Here is a 13,832-nt window from a genome sequence, read left to right as displayed (position 1 = left end):
TACACCTAAGATTTATGTACTTCATTGTATGCAAAATTTACCTCAAAAGAAAAAAAAAACTGCAAACAAATATTGAATTCTAGTTAATGATACACATGCGGGAGAATTTAGAAGTTACTGATGTCTGCAACTTACTTTGCATTGCATCCAAAAATACATCAGAGTGAATGATAGATAAATGGACAGATATGATACAACAATTATAACAAAATGTTAATGGTAGAATCTTAGTAAGGAGAATATGGGTATTCACTGTGAAATTCTTCCAACTTTGCTGTTTAGAATTTTTCATACTAAAAAGAGATGGGGAAATAAAACCCCTAAGGTGACCACACTTCTGGAATGGCAGCGTGAGAAGCTCATCTCCCCACTGAAACATTTAACTAGTGAAAATTATTTTTTTTTAAACCAACCATTTAAAATCTCTGGATATTGTCCCAAGAGTATACAGAAAATGGAGAAACATTTATTCAAGAAAGTTTAGTAAATCTTGATAAGAACAGTAAGAGTCTATGGTATTTGAGCCACTGTCTGATTCTATCTCCTCCCAGCTTACTGTGACATAAGTTCTACTTCAAGCAGGGAGGTCAAAGAAAATAGGACTCCCTTTCCCTTCAGCTCCTAGTTTAGGACTATGGTTTCACCCAAGGAAGGGCAAGTGGCCAGCATATCATCCCTCTTTCTGGCAGGGGCCTGGACTGGGACTCCCTTCCAAATCCCAGGTCCCACTCATAGGGTGGAAGCTTTACCTAGTCACAGAAAGCTGAGAATATTGGGTCCCAATTGCCCCCACCCCAGCTCACTCACAGATTCCATGCCAGGAGGGCAAGCCCAAAAGACTAGGGGCTGCCATCCACATCCAATGCCCCACTCGTGGAGCAACACAGGTTTATCACTTCAGAAGAAGTGGACCACAGTCCCTTCCCCTGCCCTACTCTAATGCAGTAGTACAGGCATTCTGTTGGAGGGTGGGAGAGCTCAGACACTTCTCTGGTGGCACAGTGGTTAAGAATCCGCCTGCCAATGCAGGGGACATGGGTTCAATCCCTGGTCCAGGAAGATCCCACATGCCACGGAGCAACTAAGCCCGTGCCCCACAACTACTGAGCCTGCACTCTAGAGCCCGCGAGCCACAACTACTGAGCCCGCATGCCTAGAGCCCGTGCTCCACAACAAGAGAAGCCACTGAAATGAGAAGCCTGCGCACCACAACAAAGAGTAGCCCCTGCTCACCACAACTAGAGAAAGCCCGTGCACAGCAACGAAGGCCCAGCGCAGCCAAAAATAAATAAATAAATAAATAAATAAATAAATAAATAAATAAATAAATTAAAAAAAAAAAAAAGAACAGAGAGCTCAGTAGCTCTCCCTAAGAGGACATACTTTATTAGGAAGACAATGTGGGGAAGTTCATGCATAAGGGTATTGTCAAAAACAATGGAGAGTTTGGTGGCAAACAGTTAAGAGGAGGCTCTTAGCTCCATTAAACTAGCAGCAACAAACAAAATAGTAGCCCAGCTAGAAGTTTAAGAGAGTAAACCAGGGAAAGACACAGATAAGAAGGGCCCTTCTGAGCTCAGAGCAAGCCTCAAAGACTGCCCCCACAAAGGGGCCTGACTTTAGCTGGATCACACTGTGGAACAATTTTATGCCCCAGACTTTGCCAAAAACAACAGAGCAGTCAGCTAGCAATTACTGGAGGCTAAAGGCTGTGAGTGTTACAGTAGAATCAGATCACCTAGCAGCTTAACAGGGAGACCAGGGAAAGAGAGCACTGCTAAAACTACAATAATCCCTAGTGGTCAGAAGACTGTGCACATAGTCAAAGCTTCACTCTTTGAGGAGCAACATCAGAGACTACACACTGTGGATAAAATATTGATAGATTTCTGTGAACTAGTCCAGGCAAGTCACTGAAAAAATAAATAAGAAAACAAGCCCCAGGTGAGAGAGGGATCAATATCCAGAGTTGCTACAATATATTATTGTAGCAATGTTCCATTTTCAACAAAAAAATTATGAGACATGCAAAGAAACAGGAAAGCGTGACCCATGACAAGAAGAAAAAAAAAAATTAGGCAACAGAAACTGCTTTGGTGGGGGCCTAGATGCTGAACTTAACAAAAACTTCAAAGTCCCTATTGTAAATATGTTCAAAGAACTAAAGGACACCATATTTATAAGGAATGAAAGGAAGGTATGTTGACAACATCTCATCCAACAGAGAATATCAATAAGGGAGTTAGAAAATGTTAAAAAAAAAAAAAACAACAAATAAAAATGAAGACACAAAATACCAAAACTTATAGGATGGAGCTAAAACAGTGTTCAGAGGGAAATTTTTAGCTATAAATGCCAACGTTAAAAAAAAAAAGAAAGAAAGAAAGATCTCAAATCAATAAACTAAATTTCCACCTTAAGTAACAGGGGGGGAAAAGCAAACAAAACCCAGAGCAAGCAGAAAGAAGAAAACAATAAAAATTAGAGTGGAAATTATCGAAATAGAGAACGGGAGGGGAAAAAAATAAAACCTAATTTCATTCTTTGAAAAGATCAACAAAATTGACAAACTTTTAGCTAGACTGACCAAGAAGAGAGAAGACTAAAATCAGAAATGAAAGAGGGGACATTACTACTGACCTTACAGGAAAAAAAAGAATTATAAGAGAATACCATGAAGAAACATATGCCAACGAATTATATAACAAACGAAATGGACAAAGTCCTAGGAAGACACAAACTACCAGAATCAACTAAAGAAGAAACAGAAAGTCTGGAAAGGCCTATAACAAGTAAAGAGATTGGATTAGTAATTTAAAACTTCCCCCAAAGAAATTCCCAAGCCCAGATGACTTTACTGGTGAATTTCACGAAACACTTAAAGAATTAATATGAATCCTCTCAAACTCTTCCAAAATATAGGAGAGGAGGAAACACTTCTCAATTCGTTCTATGAAGCCAGTGTTACTCTGATACAAAAACCAGAAAGACATGTTACCAAAAAACCCTACATACCATTATCTCTTATGAATATGGACACAAAAGCCTCAACAAATACTAGTCAACTGAATGCAGTAGTATATAAAGAGAATTATACACCATAACCAAGTGGGAATTATCCTAGGAATGCAAGGTTGATTTTACATTGGAAAATCAATTAATTTAATGCACCACATTAATAGAATAAAGGACAAAAACCATTTCATCATCTCAATAGTTGCAAGAAAAAAAAAAAGCATTTGACGAAAATCCAAAAACGTTTCATGATTAAAAATACTCAGTAACCTAAGAATAGAAGGGAACTTCCTTAAACTGAAACAAAGAACATCTATAAAAAACCCACAGCTAATATCATAATGGTGAAGAAATGAATACTTTCCCCCACAAGACCAGGACCAAGACAAGGATGTCCATTCTCACCCTTTTATTCAATAATATATTGGAGATTCTATCCAGGGCAATTGAGCAAGAAAGAAATGGCATCCAGATTGAAAAGGAAGAAGTAAAATGATCTTTATTTGCAGATAACATTATCTCATATATAGAAGATCCTAAGGAATCCACTAAAAAAATATTAGAACTAATAAAGGAGTTTAGCAAGGTTGCAGGATACAAGATGAATAAACAAACACCAATTCTACTTCTACATACTAGCAAACAATCCAAAAATGAAATTCAAAAAACAATTTAATTTACAATAGCATCAAAAATAAAGTACTTAGTAATAAATTTAACAAAAGAAGTGTAAAACCTGTATATTGAAAAGTATAAAAAACTGTTGAAAGAAATAAAAAGATCTAAATAAATGGGAAAATATCCTATGTTCATAGATCAGAAGACTTAATACTGTTAAAAGGGTAATACTCCCCAAGCTGATCTACAGATTCAATGTAATCCCTATCAAAATCCCAGGTGGCTTTTTTTGCAGAAACTGACAAGCTGATACTAAAATACTGTGGGAAAAAACAAAGTTCTGATTTCAAAATTCACTACAGAGCTACAGAAATTAAGACAATGTAGGGACTTCCCTGGTGGTGCAGTGGTTAAGAATCCGCCTACCAATGCAGGGGACATGGGTTCGAGCCCTGGTCCGGGAAGATCTCACGTGCCACGGAGCAAATAAGCCCGTGCACCACAACTACTGAGCCTGTGCTCTAGAGCCCATGAGCCACAACTACTGCAGCCCGTGCGCCTAGAGCCTGTGCTCCGCAACAAAGAGAAGCCACCGCAGTGAGAAGCACACGCACCGCAACAAAGAGTAGCCCCTGCTCACCGCAACCAGAGAAAGCCCGCGCACAGCATTGAAGACCCAACACAGCCGAAAAATAAATAAATAAATTTATAAAAAAAAAAAAAGACAATGTAGTAGTAGTATGAAGACAAATAGATCAATGGAATAGATCAATCAATCTACGCACAAATGGTCAAATGATCTTTGAAAGGATGCCAAGATGACTCAATGAGGAAAGAATAGTGTTTTTGTTTTTTAATAAATTTATTTATATTTATTTATTTTTGGCTGCGTTGGGTCTTCGATGCTGTGCGTGGGCTTTCTCTAGTTGTGGCGAGCAGGGGCTACTCTTTGTTGTGGTGCGTGTGCTTCTCACTGCGGGGGCTTCTCTTGTTGCAGGGCACGGGCTCTAGGCGGACTTCAGTAGTTGTGGCTTGCGGGCTCTAGAGCGCAGGCTCAGTAGTTGTGGTGCATGGGCTTAGTTGCTCTGCAGCATGTGGGATCTTCCTGGACCAGGGCTCGAACCCACGTCCCCTGCACTGGCAGGCGGATTCTGAATCACTGTGCCAGCAGGGAAGTCCCAGGAAAGAATAGTTTTTTCAACAAATGGTGCTAGGACAATTTGATATCCATATGTAAAAGAATGCAGTTGGACCTCTACCTCACACCATATACAAAAATTAACTATGATCTATTATCATAGGCCTCTTATGTAAGAGCTAAGACTATAAAACTCTGAGAAGAAAACATAGAAGTAAGTCTTCATGACTCTTGGTTAGGCAGTGGTTTCTAGGGTATGACATTGAAAGCACATGCAACTAAAGAAAAAAGAGATGTCGAACTTAATTAAAATTAAAAACTTTTGTGTTTCAAAGGACACCATCAAGAAACTGAAGAGACAACCTGCAGAATGGGAGAAAATATGTGCAAATCATATATCTGATAAGGAACTTGTATCTGGAATATATGAAGAACTGTTACACTTCAACAATAAAAAGATAAATAACCTAATTTAAAATTTATTTATTTATTTATTTTTGGCTGTGTTGGGTCTTCATTTCTGTGCGAGGGCTTTCTCTAGTTGCGGCAAGCGGGGGCCACTCTTCATCGCGGTGCACGGGCCTCTCACTATCGCGGCCTCTCTTGTTGGCGGAGCACAGGCTCTAGACGCGCAGGCTCAGTAGTTGTGGCTCACGGGCCTAGTTGCTCCGCGGCATGTGGGATCTTCCCAGACCAGGGCTCGAACCCGTGTCCCCTGCATTGGCAGGCAGATTCTCAACCACTGCGCCACCAGGGAAGCCCAAATAACCTAATTTAAATATATATATATGTGTAACTGAATCACTTTGCTGTACATGTGAAACTAACACAACATTGTAAATCAACTATACTTCAATTTAAATAAATAAAAATTATACAGTGCTGTATGTCAATTATATCTTAATAAAACTGTAAAAAAAACAGTAAATAAAAAAACACGGGCTTCCCTGGTGGCGCAGTGGTTGAGAGTCTGCCTGCCAATGCAGGGGACACGGGTTCGAGCCCTGGTCTGGGAAGATCCCACATGCCGCGGAGCTACTGGGCCCGTGAGCCACAACTACTGAGCCTGCGCGTCTGGAGCCTGTGCTCCACAACAAGAAAGGCCGCGATAGTGAGAGGCCCGCGCATTGTGATGAAGAGTGGCCCCCGCTCGCCGCAACTAGAGAAAGCCCTCGCACAGAAACGAAGACCCAACACAGCCATTAAAAAAAAAAAAAAAAAAGTACAAATGCACAATAAAAATTATTAAAAAAAAAAAAAACACAATGAGATACCCACTAAGATTGCTGAAATAAAAAGATAATAAATGTTCGGCAGTTCCTCAAAAGGTTAAACATAGAGTCACCATATAGCAATCTCACTCCTAGTTATGTGCCCAAGAGAAATACAACCATTTACCCACACTTGTATACAAAATCTTGTATGTGAATGTTCATAGCAACATTATTCATAATAGCCAAAAAGTGGAAACAACCCAAATGTTCATCAACTAATGAATGGATAAACACAAGTAGCATATTTATACAGTGTAATACTATTCTGCGTAAAAAGGAATGAAGTACTGATACGTGCTACAACATGGATAAACCTTGCAAACATTATGCTAAGTGAAAAAAGTCAGTCACAGAAGACTATATATTGTATTATTCCATTTACATGAAATGGCCAGAATAGGCATATTCATACAGACAGAAAATATATTAGTAGTTGCCTAGGGCTGGGGGTGAGGGCAGGGTGTGAAGGTAGAAAGTGAATATTAATGGCTACGGGAATTCTTTTGGGGGTGATGAAAATGTTCTAAACTTGATGGTGGTGATGGTTTCACAATTCTGTGAACATATTAAAAACCGTTGAAATTGTACACTTTAAATGGGTGAATCGTATATGAATTATGTCTTTTTTCGCCGTGCAGCTTGCGGGATTCTAGTTCCCTGACCAGGGATTGAACCTGGGCCCTTGGCAGTGAAAGTGCGGAGTCCCAACCACTGGACTGCCAGGGAATTCTCTGAATTATGTCTTAATAAAGCTGTTAAAACAAACAAAACAGAAACCTCCAGGGGTTTCCAACCCACGTGGCCCTTCTCTCCTCATTCACTCACCTGCATCCATGTTCTCCACTTTCTACCAAATTTCCTGGACTTTGTATGTGTGGTTCCTGCTTAGAACATTCTACCCCAAATTATCTCAAGCTGACCTTATTATTATTTAGTCTCGATTCAAATGAATCCTCCTCAGAGACATTTTCCCTGACCATCCCAACTAAAGCAGTCTCTCCCCCTTAAAATGGTCTATTTTATATTCTGTCAAGGAACAAAAAATAAAGTAATTCAGATATTCAGCTGATGCGTGTCACGTAGCACCTCAAAATTAGCTAACTCCCCGAGCTGAAGCAGAACTGGAGTTCTTATAAGGCAAGAGAAGAAAGGGGTATATGGTTATGGTATTGTCCCAGGCTGCAATTTTCTTTATCTGTAATTGCTGCAAAACACTGCAGTTTAAAAGGGTGGGATATATTGGGGTATTCATGCCTCTTTCTTGTAATTGCTGGTGTAGTGTTATTTTGGTAGCAGTTGAAAGGGTTCTTTTGAGAGCTATCTTTGTAAGCCTTCTCAATCATCTAATGCTAATTAAGTTCATGGGAAGGACTGACAGGGGAAAAAAAGGAAAGGAAAGGAGAAAGAAAAAAAAAGGAGGTAAAGCCTGAAACAAGGAAAAGCAGGGTCTGTTTCAATTCTTTAGAACATGTCTCAGTATCTGAAATTGTCTTAGTCGTTTGCATGTTTATTTTCTGTCTCCTCTACCACTAGGATGTTTCTGTCTTGTTTGTCCACATAGTAGATGCTTAATATGTGGTGGCTGATTGACCAAATTCCACACCAACATGATAATCTAAGGTGAAAGCATGAGCAAATATTTTGGAACTTTCTAACCACTCCTCTCATTTCTCAGGACTATAATGAACTGTCACCTGGGTGCTTAGAGAATTAAAAATTATTGGGCCACACCTCCACAGACTGGTTCATCTTTGCTTTAATTATACATCTGCCTGCCTACAGAAACAAATATTTTAAAAGGTAAGGAAAAATCTGTGTGACAGTCTGGGCAGTGCTGCCATTGCCTCGAACTCGACCCTAGGATTGTTGATTATATAGGAGGAACTGGAACAAACCTACTGCAATTTTATGCAGGGGTTTCAAGTCTTTAATTCAAGCTTGCTTCTTCCTAGAAGTAGGAGTGGAGTCATTGTGCTTAGTTACTTCTGCAATTGCTAGAGGTTAGGAACAAAGACTCAAAGAATTTAAGTGCTGGAAGGAACCTCAGGCATTACTTAGCTTCTTTCTTTCTTATCAGATGTTTCTTATCGTCTGTATCCAAAATATCAAGATTTTACCCTCTAAGAACACTTCTCTGCTCAAAGCACTTTCTCAGACCAGCACCACTGGCATTACCTAGAAGTCTGTTTGGAAATGCAGAATTTCAGACCCCATTCCAGAGCTATGTAGTCAGAATTTGTAATTTCACATGACCCCCAGGTAACTGGTGTGCAGTCTGAGAAGTGCCGCAGCATTTCTGGACATGCTGAACCAGTGCCTACTATCTCCAACAGCATGCATTTATCATTAGCACTTACCTGCAAGCTGGACCAATGGAACAAGGAAAATTCATAGGTGGAAAGTTTTCCCAAATATCCCCTGCAGAATTCAAAGACCTGTGTATTAGGGAAAGAAAAGAAGAGGCTCAAAGGATAAAACTCAAAAGTAATTACAAAGCTTACTGGTAAAATGGTGATAATTTTTTTGAACTGGGTGATGAATACATTGAGAGTCATTAAACTACTCTCTCTACTTTTGTGTATATTTGAAAGTTTCATAATAAAAATTTTTTTAAATTATATTTTATTCACACTTACCTTTTTTTTTTTTCGGCCACGCCATGTGGCATGAGGGATCTTAGTTCCCCGACCAGGGATCGAACCCTTGCCCTCTGCATTGAGAGTGCAGAGTCTTAACCAATGGACCACCAGGGAAGTCCCCTGAAAGTTTCATAATAAAATATTTTTTTAAAAAGTAGTCTCAAGTTTGGGACTTCCCTGGTGGCACAGTGGGTAAGACTCTGCACTCCCAATGCAGGGGGCCCAGGTTTGATTCCTGGTCAGGGAACTAGGTCCCACATGCATGCCACAACTAAGAGTTCGCATGCCACAACTAAGGAGTCCACATGTTGTAACTAAGACCCAGCGCAACCAAATAAATAAAATTAATTTTTAAAAAAAGTAGTCTCAAATTAGTGATAACTACCAGTCCCACCAAGAGGCACTTGTGGTGAGAAAGTGTAGTCAAGAATGTTGTGTATCTTGGGACTTCCCTGGCAGTCCAGTGGTTAAGCCTTCACCTTCCAATGCAGGGGGTGTGGGTTTGATCCCTGGTCAGGGAGCTAAGATCCCACATGCCTCAGAGCCAAGAAACTAAAACCTAAAACAGAAGCATTATTTTTCTTTAAGAATTTATTTATTTATTTATTTATTTATTTATTTATTTGGCTGTGTTGGGTCTTCGTTGCTGCACGAGGGCTTTCTCTAATTGTGGCAAGCAAGGGTTACTCTTCATTGCAGTACGTGGGCTTCTCACTGTGGTGGCTTCTCTTGCTGCAGACGACGGGCTCTAGGCGCGCAGGCTCAGTAGTTGTGGCTCGTGGGCTCTAGAGCGCAGGCTCAGTAGTTGTGGCACATGGGCTTAGTTGCTCTGCAGCATGTGGGATCTTCCCAGGACCAGGGCTCGAACCCATGTCCCCTGCATTGGTAGGCGGATTCTTAATCACTGAGCCACCAGGGAAGCCCCTAGAAGCATTACTGTAACAAATTCAATAAAGACTTTAAAAATAGTCCACATCAAAAAATCTTAAAAAAAAAAAAAAAAAAAAAAGAATGTCATGCATCTGCCCCAAAGTGAAGGCTGAAGGGGAACGGGGAAGAACTAAGGTTTATGGACCAGACCCCTTGGGTACATTCCTTCATTTAATCCCCCATCACAGCTCTGTTAGGTAACACCACCTTAACCAAGTGATTGAATTTAGCATCACTAATCCTGGGACAAATTGATACTGTATGCCCCCGGCTGAGTGTATGGGGAAGTACACATCCTCGTTGATGTGGTCCTCTCACCAAAAATGTCTCACCTGAATCTAAAAAGGAGGCAGCAAACGCTGAACAGAGGACATTCTACCAGACAATGGGCCTGGACTCTTCAAAAGTGTTAATATCATGACAGACAAAAGATTTAAAAAGTAAGGTGTAGTGCTTTAAATTAAAGGAGACTAAAGACGTATGACATCTAAACGCAATGGGTGAACTTTGATTGGATCCTAGATTCAAAAAAGAAACACTAAAAAAAGTCATTGTGGGGACTTCCCTGGCGGTCCAGCGGTTAAGACTCCGTGCTTCCAATGCAGGGGGCACAGGTTCGATCCCTGGTCAAGGAACTAAGATCCGGCATGCATGCAGTGTGGGCAAAAAAAAAAAAAAAAAAGAATCATCTAATACACTGTCCATTTTCCAAGTTTCTAATTGTCCCCACAATGACGTTTTTTAAAAATAAATAAATTTATTTATTTATTTTGGCTGCAATGGGTCTTTGTTGTGGCGGCGTGTGGGCTCTTCGTTGCGGTGCGTGGGCTTCTCTCTCTGGTTGTGGCGCGCGGGCTTAGTTGTGGCATGTGGGATCTTAGTTCCCCGACCAGGGATTGAACCCGGGCCCCTGCGTTGGGAGCACGGAGTCTTAACCACTGGACCACCACGGAAGTCCCCAAGATGATTCTTTAAAATATATATATATATAATGTACTGGGTGTGACTAAAACAACAACAACAACAACCTTATGAGGTAAGTGGTAACCCTCTTTTAAAGACTGGGAAACTTAAGTTCAGAGAGATAAAGGGACTTGCTCAAGAATCCGCAGCTGGTAAATGGCAGCGCCAAAACAGGCCCAGCTCTCCCTGACTCCAAAGCACAAGCTCCTGGCTGGTGGATGCTTCTTCCTCTGCAGCCCAGGAGGCAAGAGAGAGGGCTGTGTCTCCAAGGAGATGGTAAGGGCGGTAAAGACGCACCGTGCATTGTTACGCCACGGGCAGTCATTCATTTATTCAAAATTTAATTTCTGTGTGACAATGATAAGCAAAAACGGGCAGTCCCTAGACTCAGGTTGCTTACAGCCTAGTGGAGGAGACAGATGCTGATCAAATGTTGGAAACACTCAAAGGAATATATATATATATATATATATATATATATATAAAACAAAAGGAGATCAGAGCAATGAAGAAAAGGAAGCTGACCAAAGCAGAGGGTCAGCAGAAGACTTCTATGAGTTGTGCTTTAAAGACTGAATAGAAGTTAATGATACAGACAGAAGGAAAAGTGTGAGCAAAAGGCCTATGGCAGGAGGGAGCATGACCTTGCAGTAGGAAAGCCCCAGGAGCCGGCAGCTGTGTGGTGCAAGGTAAGAATGGAGGAAAGTAGGCAGGGTCTGACCATGTAGGACCTTAAAGGCCATGCTAGGAATTCTGTTCAATTTTAAAAGCAATGGAAAGTTATTAAAGGGTTTAAGCAAGTGACAACATAAGATTTCAAGTTAAAAAAAAAAAAAAAAGGGGCTTCCCTGGTGGCGCAGTGGTTGAGAATCTGCCTGCCAATGCGGGGGACACGGGTTCGAGCCCTGGTCTGGGAAGATCCCACATGCCGCGGAGCAACTGAGCCCGTGAACCACAATTACTGAGCCTGCGCGTCTGGAGCCTGTGCTCCGCAACAAGAGAGGCCGCGACAGTGAGAGGCCCGTGCACCGCGATGAAGAGTGGCCCCCGCTTGCCACAGCTGGAGAAAGCCCTGGCACAGAAACGAAGACCCAACACAGCCATAAATAAAATAAATAAATAAAATTAAAAAAAAAAAAAAAAAAAAAGAAACACTTTGGCTGCAACGTACCAGTTAAAAGAGATTGTGGTAACCTGTGGTTACTTGTATTAGAATGAGCAGTGGAGATGGAAGGGGCCACATCCAGAGGATATCGGGCAGACCGGATATGGGGAAATGCAGGAAAAGGAGGTACTGAAGATGTCTTAGGTTTGTAGCTTGTGCAGTTGGATGGAGACGCCATTCTCTGCGAGAAGGAACACTGGAAGAAAGCCAGATATGGGAAGATGTAACGTGAGTGATATCTTGGAAATGAAGAATTGGTGGTGCTTTTGAGACCTCCAAGTGGAGATGCAAGAAGGCAGCTGGATGTGCAACTCTGAAGTTCAGAAGAGAAGTCTAGACTAGAGATGTACATTTGGGAGTCATCAACTTATGGCTACTGAAGCATGGATAAGGTGGCCTCAGAAAGGGAGGATTTAGTCAATGGGAACCTCTGATTCTTAAAGGGAAGGCTTTGATGTAGAAATACTGGAAGGGAGCAGTAGGGGGGCTGAGTCACGAGCCTGAGCGAGAAGTGTGGGCTGGGAGAGAACCTCATTGTCACTCTCTGCTTCTAGAAGCAATGTGTTCCTGCCAGCAGTGGGGTCACCTTCACTACTTTTGGAGGATGGCTCATGCGTTTCTCTACCTGGTGGGCTCTACTACTCACCCTCTAGGCAAGCCTCTGCTGGCAGCCCCCGTGTCTTCTGCCACTGCTTCCTGGGGGAAGGTGTCCTGCCCCCGGGCTTCTCTCCCAGTGTCCTTCAAACTATACCATAATTTATTTATTAAGCAATTAATTAATTGATTAACCAATGCCTTAGTGATAGACAAAATTTGGGGGCAAAAATTATGGTATAACCATATGTTGGAATACTATGTAGCAGGAGAGAAAGAGAGAGAGAGAGAGAGAGGGAGGTGGAAAGAGAGAGACAGAGAGACAGAGAGGTATTTCTCTGTGTTCATATATGGAAAGCTCCCCAATATTCCCCAATATACATACACTGTGAAAGAAAAAAGAAAAGTACAAAACTGTGATTTTATGCTATTTTTCGTATTAATGGGGAATATAAATCTGTATTCCAATTTACTTGTATACGCCTAGAGAAAGTGTGGAAGGATACACGGGACACTAAAAACAGTGACCCCATAGGGGATAAGGCAGGGTGGATTGCAGAGATGATAAATAAGGACGAAACTTATTATGACTCTGTTTATTTAAAATTATCTGAACCTTGTGACTATATCACCTATTCAAAAAATTAAATTTTAAAATATGGAAAAATGTTGTTTTCCAATATGTTTCATATTTTATATTTTCTAATGAAACTGATTTTAGTGCTCCCACCCCCAAAGATAACATTTTGCAGACATATAATACAATATCGCAACCAGGATATTAACACTGATACAGTCAAGATACAGACAATTTCCATCACCATTGTGTGCTATGTTTTAAATCTTGAAGATGGATGGTCTATTAAATAAAATAACATGTTTTACAAATCAGTATGTTTAGTACACATTAAAAAAAAGTCTGGAAGGAAATTCAGCACAACAAAATGGTAACAGTGGTCATCTCTGGTCACGAGGAATACAGGGGGCTTAACTTTTTTTTTTTCCTTTTTAGTTTCATGGTTGTTTTCTTTTCTGAGGTGAAATTCACATAACATACAATGAACCATTTTAAACTGTATATTTCAGTGGAACTTAGTGTATTCATGATGTTGTACAACCACCTCTCTTTAGTTTCAAAACTTTTTCATCGCTCTAGAAGAAGACCCCCTATCCATTAAGTAATCACTCCCTAGCCTCCTATCACCAGCCCCTGACAACCTCTAATCTGCTTTCTCTCTCTATGGATTTGCCTATTCTGGATATTCCATACAGAAGGAATCACACAATATGTGACCTTTTGTGTCTGGCTTTTTTAACTTAGTATAATATTTTCAAGGTTCATCCAAGCTGTAGCAGTATCAATACTTCATCCATTTTTATGGCTAAATAATATCCCATTTTGTGTATACATCATAATTTGTTTCTCTGTTCATCCATTAATGGACATTTGGGTTGTTTCCACCTTATGGCTATTGTAAATAGTGCTGCCAAGAATA

The 13,832-nt window shown here is 40.7% G+C and overlaps 1 protein-coding gene across 8 annotated transcripts in view; it reads right to left on the bottom strand.

Annotated features, from left to right (window-relative positions):
• ZNF19 (zinc finger protein 19) overlaps positions 1–13,832 on the bottom strand; it is a 127,134-nt gene that overhangs the window by 97,786 nt on the left and 15,516 nt on the right. For 6 of the 8 annotated variants that reach the window (XM_059904007.1, XM_059904006.1, XM_059904008.1 and 3 more), the window contains exons 3-4: positions 11,749–11,938; positions 8,403–8,480 (exon numbers count right to left, since the gene is read on the bottom strand). The gene's annotated coding sequence lies outside the window, so the exon portion shown is untranslated. Of the gene's footprint in view, positions 1–8,402; positions 8,481–8,681; positions 8,786–11,748; positions 11,939–13,832 lie in introns of those variants that run through there. The other 2 variants (XM_059904010.1, XM_059904005.1) reach the window with 2 other exon arrangements.

The sequence above is a fragment of the Balaenoptera ricei genome, chromosome 19 (genome assembly GCF_028023285.1).
Source record: "Balaenoptera ricei isolate mBalRic1 chromosome 19, mBalRic1.hap2, whole genome shotgun sequence".
Taxonomy (NCBI): domain Eukaryota; kingdom Metazoa; phylum Chordata; class Mammalia; order Artiodactyla; family Balaenopteridae; genus Balaenoptera; species Balaenoptera ricei.
The sequence above is the reverse complement of the archived record's forward strand: the minus strand, read 5'-3'. Positions and strand labels throughout refer to the sequence as shown.